This window comes from Prorops nasuta, unplaced genomic scaffold (assembly GCF_024137725.1).
Source record: "Prorops nasuta isolate Cenicafe-Biocafe unplaced genomic scaffold, Cenicafe_Pnas_1.2 PNAS00001, whole genome shotgun sequence".
In the NCBI taxonomy this organism is placed as follows: domain Eukaryota; kingdom Metazoa; phylum Arthropoda; class Insecta; order Hymenoptera; family Bethylidae; genus Prorops; species Prorops nasuta.
In genome coordinates this window covers 353030-369544 of record NW_027116798.1, presented here as the reverse complement: position 1 = coordinate 369544, position 16515 = coordinate 353030, and positions in this window count along the sequence as shown.

Sequence of the window (16515 nt, the reverse complement as noted above, 5' to 3'; positions counted from 1 at the left end):
CTAGTCCCATGTAAGAACTCAATGACCCCATGTGACCCACCCTAGTCCTATATAAGTACTCAATGACCCCATGTGACCCACCCTAGTCCAATATAAGTACTCAATGACCCCATGTGGCCCACCCTAGTCCTATATAAGTACTCAATGACGGCATGTGACCCACCATAGTCCTATACAAGTAATCAATGACCCCATGTGACCCCCCCTAGTCCTATATAAGTACTCAATGACCCCAGGTCAGCCACCCTAGTCCTATATAAGTACTCAATGACCCCATGTGACCCCCCCTAGTCCTATATAAGTACTCAATGACCCCATGTGACCCACCCTATTCCTAAATAAGTTCATAATGACCCCAAGTGACCCACCCTAGTCCTATATAAGTACTCAATGACCCCCTGTGACACCCCCATGTCCTATATAAGTACTAAATGACCCAATTTCTCCCACCCTAATCGTATATAAGTTATCCATGACGCCATGTGACCCACCCTAGTCCTATATAAGTACTAAACGACCCCATGTGACCCCCCCCTAGTCCTATATAAGTAATCAATGATCCCAGGTCAGCCACCCTAGTCCTATATAAGTACTCAATGACCACATGTGACCCCTCCTAGTCCTATATAAAAACTCAATGACCCCATGTGACCCACCCTAGTCCTATATAAGTACTCAATGACCCCATGTGACACCCCCATGTCCTATATAAGTACTAAATGACCCAATTTCTCCCACCCTAATCGTATATAAGTTATCCATGACGCCATGTGGCCCACCCTAGTCCTATATAAGTACTAAACGACCCCATGTGACCCCCCCCCCCCTAGTCCTATATAAGTACTCAATGATCCCAGGTCAGCCACCCTAGTCCTATATAAGTACTAAATGACCACATGTGACCCCTCCTAGTCCTATATAAAAACTCAATGACCCCATGTGACCCACCCTAGTCCTATATAAGTACTCAATGACTCCATGTGACCACACCTAGTCCTATCTAAGTACTCAATGACCCCGTGTGACCCAGCCTAGTACTATATAAGTACTCAATGACCCCATGTGACCCACCCTAGTCCCATGTAAGGACTCAATGACCACATTTGACCCACCCTAGTCCTATATAAGTGCTCAATGTCCCCATGTGACCCACCCTAGTCCAATATATGTACTCAATGACCCCATGTGACCCACCCTAGTCCTATATAAGTACACAATGACCCAGGTGACCCACCCTAGTCCTATGTAAGTACTCAATGACCCCATGTGACCCACCCTAGTCCTATATAAGTACTCAATGAATCCTTCTGACGCAACCTAGTCCTATCTAAGTACTCAATAACCCCGTGTGACCCAGCCTAGTCCTATATAAGTACTCAATGACCCCAGGTCAGCCACCCTAGTCCTATATAAGTACTCAATGACCCCATGTGACACACCCTATTCCTATATAAGTTCACAATTACCCCATGTGACCCACCCTAGTCCTATATAAGTACTCAATGACACCATGTGACCCCCCATGTCCTATATAAGTACTAAATGACCCCAGGTCAGCCACCCCAGTTCTATATAAGTACTCAATGACCCCATGTGACCCCCCCTAGTCCTGTATAAGTACTCAATGACCCCATGTGACACACCCTATTCCTATATAAGTTCACAATTACCCCATGTGACCCACCCTAGTCCTATATAAGTACTCAATGACCCCATGTGACCCCCCCTAGTCCTATATAAGTACTCAATGACCCCAGGTCAGCCACCCCAGTTCTATATAAGTACTCAATGACCCCATGTGACCCCCCCTAGTCCTGTATAAGTACTCTATGATCCCATTTGACCAACCCTAGTCCTATATAAGTGCTCAATGACCCCATGCGACCCCCCCATGTTCTATATAAGTACTCAATGACCCCATGTGACCCTCCTAGTCCTATATAAGTACTCAATGACCCCATGTGACCCCCCCTAGTCCTATATAAGTACTCAATGACCCCAGGTCAGCCACCCTAGTCCTATATAAGTACTCAATGACCCCATGTGACCCCCCTTAGTTGTATATAAGTACTCAATGACCGCATGTCAGCCACCCTAGTCCTATATAAATACTCAATGACCCCATGTGACCCCCCCTTGTCATATATAAGTACTCAATGACCCCATGTGACCCTCCCTAGTCCTATATAAGTACTTAATGACCCCATGTGACCCACCCTATTCCTATATAAATTCACAATTACCCCATGTGACCCACCCTAGTCCTATATAAGTACTCAATGACCCCATGTGACCCCCCATGTCCTATATAAGTACTAAATGACCCCATGTCTCCCACACTAGTCGTATATAAGTTCTCCATGACGCTATGTGAGCCACCCTAGTCCTATATAAGTACTCAATGACCCCATGTAACCCCCCCTAGTCCTATATAATTACTCAATGACCCCAGGTCAGCCATCCTAGTCCTATATAAGTACTCAATGACCCCATGTGACCCCCCCTAGTCCTATATAAGTACTCAATGACCCCACGTGACCCCTCCTAGTCCTATATAAGTTCACAATTACCCCATGTGACCCACCCTAGTCCTATATAAGTACTCAATGACCCCATGTGACCCCCCTAGTCCTATATAAGTACTCAATGACCCCAGGTCAGCCACCCTAGTCCTATATAAGTACTCAATGACCCCATGTGACCCCCCCTAGTCCTGTATAAGTACTCTATGATCCCATGTGACCAACCCTAGTCCTATATAAGTGCTCAATGACCCCATGTGACGCAACCTAGTCCTATATAAGTACTCAATGATACCATGTGACCCTCCTAGTCCTATATAAGTACTCAATGACCCCATGTGACCCACCCTAGTCCTATATAAGTGCTCAATGACACCATGTGACCCACCCTAGTCCAATATATGTACTCAATGACCCCATGTGACCCACCCTAGTCCTATATAAGTGCTCAATGACACCATGTGACCCCCCCCCTAGTCCTATATAAGTACTCAATGACCCCATGTGACGCAACCTAGTCCTATATAAGTACTCAATGTTACCATGTGACCCTCCTAGTCCTATATAAGTACTCAATGACCCCATGTGACCCACCCTAGTCCTATATAAGTGCTCAATGACACCATGTGACCCACCCTAGTCCAATATATGTACTAAACGACCCCATGTGACCCCCCCCCCCCCCTAGTCCTATATAAGTACTCAATGATCCCAGGTCAGCCACCCTAGTCCTATATAAGTACTCAATGACCACATGTGACCCCTCCTAGTCCTATATAAAAACTCAATGACCCCATTTGACCCACCCTAGTCCTATATAAGTACTCAATGAATCCTTGTGACGCAACCTAGTCCTATCTAAGTACTCAATAACCCCGTGTGACCCAGCCTAGTCCTATATAAGTACTCAATGACCCCATGTGACCCCCCCTAGTCCTATATAAGTACTCAATGACCCCAGGTCAGCCACCCTAGTCCTATATAAGTACTCAATGACCCCATGTGACACACCCTATTCCTATATAAGTTCACAATTACCCCATGTGACCCACCCTAGTCCTATATAAGTACTCAATGACACCATGTGACCCCCCATGTCCTATATAAGTACTAAATGACCCCAGGTCAGCCACCCCAGTTCTATATAAGTACTCAATGACCCCATGTGACCCCCCCTAGTCCTGTATAAGTACTCAATGACCCCATGTGACACACCCTATTCCTATATAAGTTCACAATTACCCCATGTGACCCACCCTAGTCCTATATAAGTACTCAATGACCCCATGTGACCCCCCCTAGTCCTATATAAGTACTCAATGACCCCAGGTCAGCCACCCCAGTTCTATATAAGTACTCAATGACCCCATGTGACCCCCCCTAGTCCTGTATAAGTACTCTATGATCCCATGTGACCAACCCTAGTCCTATATAAGTGCTCAATGACCCCATGCGACCCCCCCATGTTCTATATAAGTACTCAATGACCCCATGTGACCCTCCTAGTCCTATATAAGTACTCAATGACCCCATGTGACCCCCCCTAGTCCTATATAAGTACTCAATGACCCCAGGTCAGCCACCCTAGTCCTATATAAGTACTCAATGACCCCATGTGACCCCCCTTAGTTGTATATAAGTACTCAATGACCGCATGTCAGCCACCCTAGTCCTATATAAATACTCAATGACCCCATGTGACCCCCCCTTGTCATATATAAGTACTCAATGACCCCATGTGACCCTCCCTAGTCCTATATAAGTACTTAATGACCCCATGTGACCCACCCTATTCCTATATAAATTCACAATTACCCCATGTGACCCACCCTAGTCCTATATAAGTACTCAATGACCCCATGTGACCCCCCATGTCCTATATAAGTACTAAATGACCCCATGTCTCCCACACTAGTCGTATATAAGTTCTCCATGACGCCATGTGAGCCACCCTAGTCCTATATAAGTACTCAATGACCCCATGTAACCCCCCCTAGTCCTATATAATTACTCAATGACCCCAGGTCAGCCATCCTAGTCCTATATAAGTACTCAATGACCCCATGTGACCCCCCCTAGTCCTATATAAGTACTCAATGACCCCACGTGACCCCCCCTAGTCCTATATAAGTTCACAATTACCCCATGTGACCCACCCTAGTCCTATATAAGTACTCAATGACACCATGTGACCCCCCTAGTCCTATATAAGTACTCAATGACCCCAGGTCAGCCACACTAGTCCTATATAAGTACTCAATGACCCCATGTGACCCCCCCTAGTCCTGTATAAGTACTCTATGATCCCATGTGACCAACCCTAGTCCTATATAAGTGCTCAATGACCCCATGTGACGCAACCTAGTCCTATATAAGTACTCAATGATACCATGTGACCCTCCTAGTCCTATATAAGTACTCAATGACCCCATGTGACCCACCCTAGTCCTATATAAGTGCTCAATGACACCATGTGACCCACCCTAGTCCAATATATGTACTCAATGACCCCATGTGACCCACCCTAGTCCTATATAAGTGCTCAATGACACCATGTGACCCCCCCCTAGTCCTATATAAGTACTCAATGACCCCATGTGACGCAACCTAGTCCTATATAAGTACTCAATGATACCATGTGACCCTCCTAGTCCTATATAAGTACTCAATGACCCCATGTGACCCACCCTAGTCCTATATAAGTGCTCAATGACACCATGTGACCCACCCTAGTCCAATATATGTACTAAACGACCCCATGTGACCCCCCCCCCCTAGTCCTATATAAGTACTCAATGATCCCAGGTCAGCCACCCTAGTCCTATATAAGTACTCAATGACCACATGTGACCCCTCCTAGTCCTATATAAAAACTCAATGACCCCATGTGACCCACCCTAGTCCTATATAAGTACTCAATGACTCCATGTGACCACACCTAGTCCTATCTAAGTACTCAATGACCCCATGTGACCCACCCTAGTCCTATATAAGTACTCAATGACTCCATGTGACCACACCTAGTCCTATCTAAGTACTCAATGACCCCATGTGACCCTCCTAGTCCTATATAAGTACTCAATGACCCCATGTGACCCACCCTAGTCCTATATAAGTGCTCAATGACACCATGTGACCCACCCTAGTCCTATATAAGTACTCAATGACTCCATGTGACCACACCTAGTCCTATCTAAGTACTCAATGACCCCATGTGACCCTCCTAGTCCTATATAAGTACTCAATGACCCCATGTGACCCACCCTAGTCCTATATAAGTGCTCAATGACACCATGTGACCCACCCTAGTCCTATATAAGTGCTCAATGACACCATGTGACCCACCCTAGTCCAATATATGTACTCAATGACCCCATGTGACCCACCCTAGTCCTATATAAGTACACAATGACCCAGGTGACCCACCCTAGTCCTATGTAAGTACTCAATGACCCCATGTGACCCACCCTAGTCCTATATAAGTACTCAATGACCCCATGTGACGCAACCTAGTCCTATATAAGTACTCAATGATACCATGTGACCCACCCTAGTCCTATATAAGTACTCAATGACACCATGTGAACCACCCTAGTCCTATATAAGTACTAAATGACCCCATGTCACCCACCCTAGTCCTATATAAGTTCACAATGACCCCATGTGACCCACCCTAGTCCTATATAAGTACTCAATGACCCCATGTGACCCCCCCGTGTCCTATATAAGTACTCAATGACCCCATGTCTCCCACCCTAGTCGTATATAAGTTCTCCATGACGCCATGTGACCCACCCAAGTCCTATATAAGTACTCAATGACCCCATGTGACCCCCCCTAGTGCTATATAAGTACTCAATGACTCCAGGTCAGCCACCCTAGTCCTATATAAGTACTCAATGACCCCATGTGACCCCCCCTAGTCCTATATAAGTACTCAATGACCACATGTGACCCCCCCTAGTCCTATATAAGTACTCAATGACCCCATGTGACCCATTCTATTCCTATATAAGTACTCAATGACCCCATGTGACCCCCCCTAGTCCTATATAAGTACTCAATGACCACATGTGACCCCCCATAGTCCTATATAAGTACTCAATGACCCCATGTGACCCCCCCTAGTCCTATATAAGTACTCAATGAACCCATGTGACCCCCCCTAGTCCTATATAAGTACTCAATGACCACATGTGACCCCCCCTAGTCCTATATAAGTACTCAATGACTCCATGTGACCACACCTAGTCCTATCTAAGTACTCAATGACCCCGTGTGACCCAGCCTAGTACTATATAAGTACTCAATGACCCCATGTGACCCACCCTAGTCCTATATAAGTACACAATGACCCAGGTGACCCACCCTAGTCCTATGTAAGTACTCAATGACCCCATGTGACCCACCCTAGTCCTATATAAGTACTCAATGACCCCATGTGACGCAACCTAGTCCTATATAAGTACTCAATGATACCATGTGACCCACCCTAGTCCTATATAAGTACTCAATGACACCATGTGAACCACCCTAGTCCTATATAAGTACTAAATGACCCCATGTGACCCACCCTATTCCTAAATAAGTTCATAATGACCCCAAGTGACCCACCCTAGTCCTATATAAGTACTCAATGACCCCCTGTGACACCCCCATGTCCTATATAAGTACTAAATGACCCAATTTCTCCCACCCTAATCGTATATAAGTTATCCATGACGCCATGTGACCCACCCTAGTCCTATATAAGTACTAAACGACCCCATGTGACCCCCCCCTAGTCCTATATAAGTACTCAATGATCCCAGGTCAGCCACCCTAGTCCTATATAAGTACTCAATGACCACATGTGACCCCTCCTAGTCCTATATAAAAGCTCAATGACCCCATGTGACCCACCCTAGTCCTATATAAGTACTCAATGACTCCATGTGACCACACCTAGTCCTATCTAAGTACTCAATGACCCCGTGTGACCCAGCTTAGTACTATATAAGTACTCAATGACCCCATGTGACCCACCCTAGTCCCATGTAAGGACTCAATGACCCCATTTGACCCACCCTAGTCCTGTATAAGTGCTCAATGTCCCCATGTGACCCACCCTAGTCCAATATATGTACTCAATGACCCCATGTGACCCACCCTAGTCCTATATAAGTACACAATGACCCAGGTGACCCACCCTAGTCCTATGTAAGTACTCAATGACCCCATGTGACCCACCCTAGTCCTATATAAGTACTCAATGAATCCTTGTGACGCAACCTAGTCCTATCTAAGTACTCAATAACCCCGTGTGACCCAGCCTAGTCCTATATAAGTACTCAATGACCCCATGTGACCCCCCCTAGTCCTATATAAGTACTCAATGACCCCAGGTCAGCCACCCTAGTCCTATATAAGTACTCAATGACCCCATGTGACACACCCTATTCCTATATAAGTTCACAATTACCCCATGTGACCCACCCTAGTCCTATATAAGTACTCAATGACACCATGTGACCCCCCATGTCCTATATAAGTACTAAATGACCCCAGGTCAGCCACCCCAGTTCTATATAAGTACTCAATGACCCCATGTGACCCCCCCTAGTCCTGTATAAGTACTCAATGACCCCATGTGACACACCCTATTCCTATATAAGTTCACAATTACCCCATGTGACCCACCCTAGTCCTATATAAGTACTCAATGACCCCATGTGACCCCCCCTAGTCCTATATAAGTACTCAATGACCCCAGGTCAGCCACCCCAGTTCTATATAAGTACTCAATGACCCCATGTGACCCCCCCTAGTCCTGTATAAGTACTCTATGATCCCATGTGACCAACCCTAGTCCTATATAAGTGCTCAATGACCCCATGCGACCCCCCATGTTCTATATAAGTACTCAATGACCCCATGTGACCCTCCTAGTCCTATATAAGTACTCAATGACCCCATGTGACCCCCCCTAGTCCTATATAAGTACTCAATGACCCCAGGTCAGCCACCCTAGTCCTATATAAGTACTCAATGACCCCATGTGACCCCCCTTAGTTGTATATAAGTACTCAATGACCGCATGTCAGCCACCCTAGTCCTATATAAATACTCAATGACCGCATGTGACCCCCCCTTGTCATATATAAGTACTCAATGACCCCATGTGACCCTCCCTAGTCCTATATAAGTACTTAATGACCCCATGTGACCCACCCTATTCCTATATAAATTCACAATTACCCCATGTGACCCACCCTAGTCCTATATAAGTACTCAATGACCCCATGTGACCCCCCCTTGTCATATATAAGTACTCAATGACCCCAGGTCAGCCACCCTAGTCCTATATAAGTACTCAATGACCCCATGTGACACACCCTATTCCTATATAAGTTCACAATTACCCCATGTGACCCACCCTAGTCCTATATAAGTACTCAATGACACCATGTGACCCCCCATGTCCTATATAAGTACTAAATGACCCCAGGTCAGCCACCCCAGTTCTATATAAGTACTCAATGACCCCATGTGACCCCCCCTAGTCCTGTATAAGTACTCAATGACCCCATGTGACACACCCTATTCCTATATAAGTTCACAATTACCCCATGTGACCCACCCTATTCCTATATAAGTACTCAATGACCCCATGTGACACCCCCATGTCCTATATAAGTACTAAATGACCCAATTTCTCCCACCCTAATCGTATATAAGTTATCCATGACGCCATGTGACCCACCCTAGTCCTATATAAGTACTAAACGACCCCATGTGACCCCCCCCCCTAGTCCTATATAAGTACTCAATGATCCCAGGTCAGCCACCCTAGTCCTATATAAGTACTCAATGACCACATGTGACCCCTCCTAGTCCTATATAAAAGCTCAATGACCCCATGTGACCCACCCTAGTCCTATATAAGTACTCAATGACTCCATGTGACCACACCTAGTCCTATCTAAGTACTCAATGACCCCGTGTGACCCAGCCTAGTACTATATAAGTACTCAATGACCCCATGTGACCCACCCTAGTCCCATGTAAGGACTCAATGACCCCATTTGACCCACCCTAGTCCTATATAAGTGCTCAATGTCCCCATGTGACCCACCCTAGTCCAATATATGTACTCAATGACCCCATGTGACCCACCCTAGTCCTATATAAGTACACAATGACCCAGGTGACCCACCCTAGTCCTATGTAAGTACTCAATGACCCCATGTGACCCACCCTAGTCCTATATAAGTACTCAATGAATCCTTGTGACGCAACCTAGTCCTATCTAAGTACTCAATAACCCCGTGTGACCCAGCCTAGTCCTATATAAGTACTCAATGACCCCATGTGACCCCCCCTAGTCCTATATAAGTACTCAATGACCCCAGGTCAGCCACCCTAGTCCTATATAAGTACTCAATGACCCCATGTGACACACCCTATTCCTATATAAGTTCACAATTACCCCATGTGACCCACCCTAGTCCTATATAAGTACTCAATGACACCATGTGACCCCCCATGTCCTATATAAGTATTAAATGACCCCAGGTCAGCCACCCCAGTTCTATATAAGTACTCAATGACCCCATGTGACCCCCCCTAGTCCTGTATAAGTACTCAATGACCCCATGTGACACACCCTATTCCTATATAAGTTCACAATTACCCCATGTGACCCACCCTAGTCCTATATAAGTACTCAATGACCCCATGTGACCCCCCCTAGTCCTATATAAGTACTCAATGACCCCAGGTCAGCCACCCCAGTTCTATATAAGTACTCAATGACCCCATGTGACCCCCCCTAGTCCTGTATAAGTACTCTATGATCCCATGTGACCAACCCTAGTCCTATATAAGTGCTCAATGACCCCATGCGACCCCCCATGTTCTATATAAGTACTCAATGACCCCATGTGACCCTCCTAGTCCTATATAAGTACTCAATGACCCCATGTGACCCCCCCTAGTCCTATATAAGTACTCAATGACCCCAGGTCAGCCACCCTAGTCCTATATAAGTACTCAATGACCCCATGTGACCCCCCTTAGTTGTATATAAGTACTCAATGACCGCATGTCAGCCACCCTAGTCCTATATAAATACTCAATGACCCCATGTGACCCCCCCTTGTCATATATAAGTACTCAATGACCCCATGTGACCCTCCCTAGTCCTATATAAGTACTTAATGACCCCATGTGACCCACCCTATTCCTATATAAATTCACAATTACCCCATGTGACCCACCCTAGTCCTATATAAGTACTCAATGACCCCATGTGACCCCCCCTTGTCATATATAAGTACTCAATGACCCCATGTGACCCTCCCTAGTCCTATATAAGTACTTAATGACCCCATGTGACACACCCTATTCCTATATAAATTCACAATTACCCCATGTGACCCACCCTAGTCCTATATAAGTACTCAATGACCCCATGTGACCCCCCATGTCCTATATAAGTACTAAATGACCCCATGTCTCCCACACTAGTCGTATATAAGTTCTCCATGACGCTATGTGAGCCACCCTAGTCCTATATAAGTACTCAATGACCCCATGTAACCCCCCCTAGTCCTATATAATTACTCAATGACCCCAGGTCAGCCATCCTAGTCCTATATAAGTACTCAATGACCCCATGTGACCCCCCCTAGTCCTATATAAGTACTCAATGACCCCACGTGACCCCCCCTAGTCCTATATAAGTTCACAATTACCCCATGTGACCCACCCTAGTCCTATATAAGTACTCAATGACCCCATGTGACCCCCCTAGTCCTATATAAGTACTCAATGACCCCAGGTCAGCCACCCTAGTCCTATATAAGTACTCAATGACCCCATGTGACCCCCCCTAGTCCTGTATAAGTACTCTATGATCCCATGTGACCAACCCTAGTCCTATTTAAGTGCTCAATGACCACATGTGACGCAACCTAGTCCTATATAAGTACTCAATGATACCATGTGACCCTCCTAGTCCTATATAAGTACTCAATGACCCCATGTGACCCACCCTAGTCCTATATAAGTGCTCAATGACACCATGTGACCCACCCTAGTCCAATATATGTACTCAATGACCCCATGTGACCCACCCTAGTCCTATATAAGTGCTCAATGACACCATGTGACCCCCCCCTAGTCCTATATAAGTACTCAATGACCCCATGTGACGCAACCTAGTCCTATATAAGTACTCAATGATACCATGTGACCCTCCTAGTCCTATATAAGTACTCAATGACCCCATGTGACCCACCCTAGTCCTATATAAGTGCTCAATGACACCATGTGACCCACCCTAGTCCAATATATGTACTAAACGACCCCATGTGACCCCCCCCCCCTAGTCCTATATAAGTACTCAATGATCCCAGGTCAGCCACCCTAGTCCTATATAAGTACTCAATGACCCCATGTGACCCCCCTTAGTTGTATATAAGTACTCAATGACCGCATGTCAGCCACCCTAGTCCTATATAAATACTCAATGACCCCATGTGACCCCCCCTTGTCATATATAAGTACTCAATGACCCCATGTGACCCTCCCTAGTCCTATATAAGTACTTAATGACCCCATGTGACCCACCCTATTCCTATATAAATTCACAATTACCCCATGTGACCCACCCTAGTCCTATATAAGTACTCAATGACCCCATGTGACCCCCCTTGTCATATATAAGTACTCAATGACCCCATGTGACCCTCCCTAGTCCTATATAAGTACTTAATGACCCCATGTGACCCACCCTATTCCTATATAAATTCACAATTACCCCATGTGACCCACCCTAGTCCTATATAAGTACTCAATGACCCCATGTGACCCCCCATGTCCTATATAAGTACTAAATGACCCCATGTCTCCCACACTAGTCGTATATAAGTTCTCCATGACGCTATGTGAGCCACCCTAGTCCTATATAAGTACTCAATGACCCCATTTAACCCCCCCTAGTCCTATATAATTACTCAATGACCCCAGGTCAGCCATCCTAGTCCTATATAAGTACTCAATGACCCCATGTGACCCCCCCTAGTCCTATATAAGTACTCAATGACCCCACGTGACCCCCCCTAGTCCTATATAAGTTCACAATTACCCCATGTGACCCACCCTAGTCCTATATAAGTACTCAATGACCCCATGTGACCCCCCTAGTCCTATATAAGTACTCAATGACCCCAGGTCAGCCACCCTAGTCCTATATAAGTACTCAATGACCCCATGTGACCCCCCCTAGTCCTGTATAAGTACTCTATGATCCCATGTGACCAACCCTAGTCCTATATAAGTGCTCAATGACCACATGTGACGCAACCTAGTCCTATATAAGTACTCAATGATACCATGTGACCCTCCTAGTCCTATATAAGTACTCAATGACCCCATGTGACCCACCCTAGTCCTATATAAGTGCTCAATGACACCATGTGACCCACCCTAGTCCAATATATGTACTCAATGACCCCATGTGACCCACCCTAGTCCTATATAAGTGCTCAATGACACCATGTGACCCCCCCCTAGTCCTATATAAGTACTCAATGACCCCATGTGACGCAACCTAGTCCTATATAAGTACTCAATGATACCATGTGACCCTCCTAGTCCTATATAAGTACTCAATGACCCCATGTGACCCACCCTAGTCCTATATAAGTGCTCAATGACACCATGTGACCCACCCTAGTCCAATATATGTACTAAACGACCCCATGTGACCCCCCCCCCTAGTCCTATATAAGTACTCAATGATCCCAGGTCAGCCACCCTAGTCCTATATAAGTAATCAATGACCACATGTGACCCCTTCTAGTCCTATATAAAAACTCAATGACCCCATGTGACCCACCCTAGTCCTATATAAGTACTCAATGACTCCATGTGACCACACCTAGTCCTATCTAAGTACTCAATGACCCCATGTGACCCACCCTAGTCCTATATAAGTACTCAATGACTCCATGTGACCACACCTAGTCCTATCTAAGTACTCAATGACCCCATGTGACCCTCCTAGTCCTATATAAGTACTCAATGACCCCATGTGACCCACCCTAGTCCTATATAAGTGCTCAATGACACCATGTGACCCACCCTAGTCCTATATAAGTACTCAATGACTCCATGTGACCACACCTAGTCCTATCTAAGTACTCAATGACCCCATGTGACCCTCCTAGTCCTATATAAGTACTCAATGACCCCATGTTCCCCACCCTAGTCCTATATAAGTGCTCAATGACACCATGTGACCCACCCTAGTCCTATATAAGTGCTCAATGACACCATGTGACCCACCCTAGTCCAATATATGTACTCAATGACCCCATGTGACCCACCCTAGTCCTATATAAGTACACAATGACCCAGGTGACCCACCCTAGTCCTATGTAAGTACTCAATGACCCCATGTGACCCACCCTAGTCCTATATAAGTACTCAATGACCCCATGTGACGCAACCTAGTCCTATATAAGTACTCAATGATACCATGTGACCCACCCTAGTCCTATATAAGTACTCAATGACACCATGTGAACCACCCTAGTCCTATATAAGTACTCAATGACCCCATGTGACCCCCCCGTGTCCTATATAAGTACTCAATGACCCCATGTCTCCCACCCTAGTCGTATATAAGTTCTCCATGACGCCATGTGACCCACCCAAGTCCTATATAAGTACTCAATGACCCCATGTGACCCCCCCTAGTGCTATATAAGTACTCAATGACTCCAGGTCAGCCACCCTAGTCCTATATAAGTACTCAATGACCCCATGTGACCCCCCCCTAGTCCTATATAAGTACTCAATGACCACATGTGACCCCCCCTAGTCCTATATAAGTACTCAATGACCCCATGTGACCCATTCTATTCCTATATAAGTACTCAATGACCCCATGTGACCCCCCCTAGTCCTATATAAGTACTCAATGACCACATGTGACCCCCCATAGTCCTATATAAGTACTCAATGACCCCATGTGACCCCCCCTAGTCCTATATAAGTACTCATTGAACCCATGTGACCCCCCCTAGTCCTATATAAGTACTCAATGACCACATGTGACCCCCCCTAGTCCTATATAAGTACTCAATGACCCCATGTCACCCACCCTAGTCCTATATAAGTTCACAATGACCCCATGTGACCCACCCTAGTCCTATATAAGTACTCAATGACCCCATGTGACCCCCCCGTGTCCTATATAAGTACTCAATGACTCCAGGTCAGCCACCCTAGTCCTATATAAGTACTCAATGACCCCATGTGACCCCCCCTAGTCCTATATAAGTACTCAATGAACCCATGTGACCCCCCCTAGTCCTATATAAGTACTCAATGACCACATGTGACCCCCCCTAGTCCTATATAAGTACTCAATGACCCCATGTCACCCACCCTAGTCCTATATAAGTTCACAATGACCCCATGTGACCCACCCTAGTCCTATATAAGTACTCAATGACCCCATGTGACCCCCCCGTGTCCTATATAAGTACTCAATGACCCCATGTCTCCCACCCTAGTCGTATATAAGTTCTCCATGACGCCATGTGACCCACCCAAGTCCTATATAAGTACTCAATGACCACATGTGACCCCCCCTAGTCCTATATAAGTACTCAATGACCCCATGTCACCCACCCTAGTCCTATATAAGTTCACAATGACCCCATGTGACCCACCCTAGTCCTATATAAGTACTCAATGACCCCATGTGACCCCCCCTAGTCCTATATAAGTACTCAATGACCCCACGTGACCCCCCCTAGTCCTATATAAGTTCACAATTACCCCATGTGACCCACCCTAGTCCTATATAAGTACTCAATGACCCCATGTGACCCCCCTAGTCCTATATAAGTACTCAATGACCCCAGGTCAGCCACCCTAGTCCTATATAAGTACTCAATGACCCCATGTGACCCCCCCCAGTCCTGTATAAGTACTCTATGATCCCATGTGACCAACCCTAGTCCTATATAAGTGCTCAATGACCCCATGTGACGCAACCTAGTCCTATATAAGTACTCAATGATACCATGTGACCCTCCTAGTCCTATATAAGTACTCAATGACCCCATGTGACCCACCCTAGTCCTATATAAGTGCTCAATGACACCATGTGACCCACCCTAGTCCAATATATGTACTCAATGACCCCATGTGACCCACCCTAGTCCTATATAAGTGCTCAATGACACCATGTGACCCCCCCCTAGTCCTATATAAGTACTCAATGACCCCATGTGACGCAACCTAGTCCTATATAAGTACTCAATGATACCATGTGACCCTCCTAGTCCTATATAAGTACTCAATGACCCCATGTGACCCACCCTAGTCCTATATAAGTGCTCAATGACACCATGTGACCCACCCTAGTCCAATATATGTACTAAACGACCCCATGTGACCCCCCCCCCCCCTAGTCCTATATAAGTACTCAATGATCCCAGGTCAGCCACCCTAGTCCTATATAAGTACTCAATGACCACATGTGACCCCTCCTAGTCCTATATAAAAACTCAATGACCCCATGTGACCCACCCTAGTCCTATATAAGTACTCAATGACTCCATGTGACCACACCTAGTCCTATCTAAGTACTCAATGACCCCATGTGACCCACCCTAGTCCTATATAAGTACTCAATGACTCCATGTGACCACACCTAGTCCTATCTAAGTACTCAATGACCCCATGTGACCCTCCTAGTCCTATATAAGTACTCAATGACCCCATGTGACCCACCCTAGTCCTATATAAGTGCTCAATGACACCATGTGACCCACCCTAGTCCTATATAAGTACTCAATGACTCCATGTGACCACACCTAGTCCTATCTAAGTACTCAATGACCCCATGTGACCCTCCTAGTCCTATATAAGTACTCAATGACCCCATGTGACCCACCCTAGTCCTATATAAGTGCTCAATGACACCATGTGA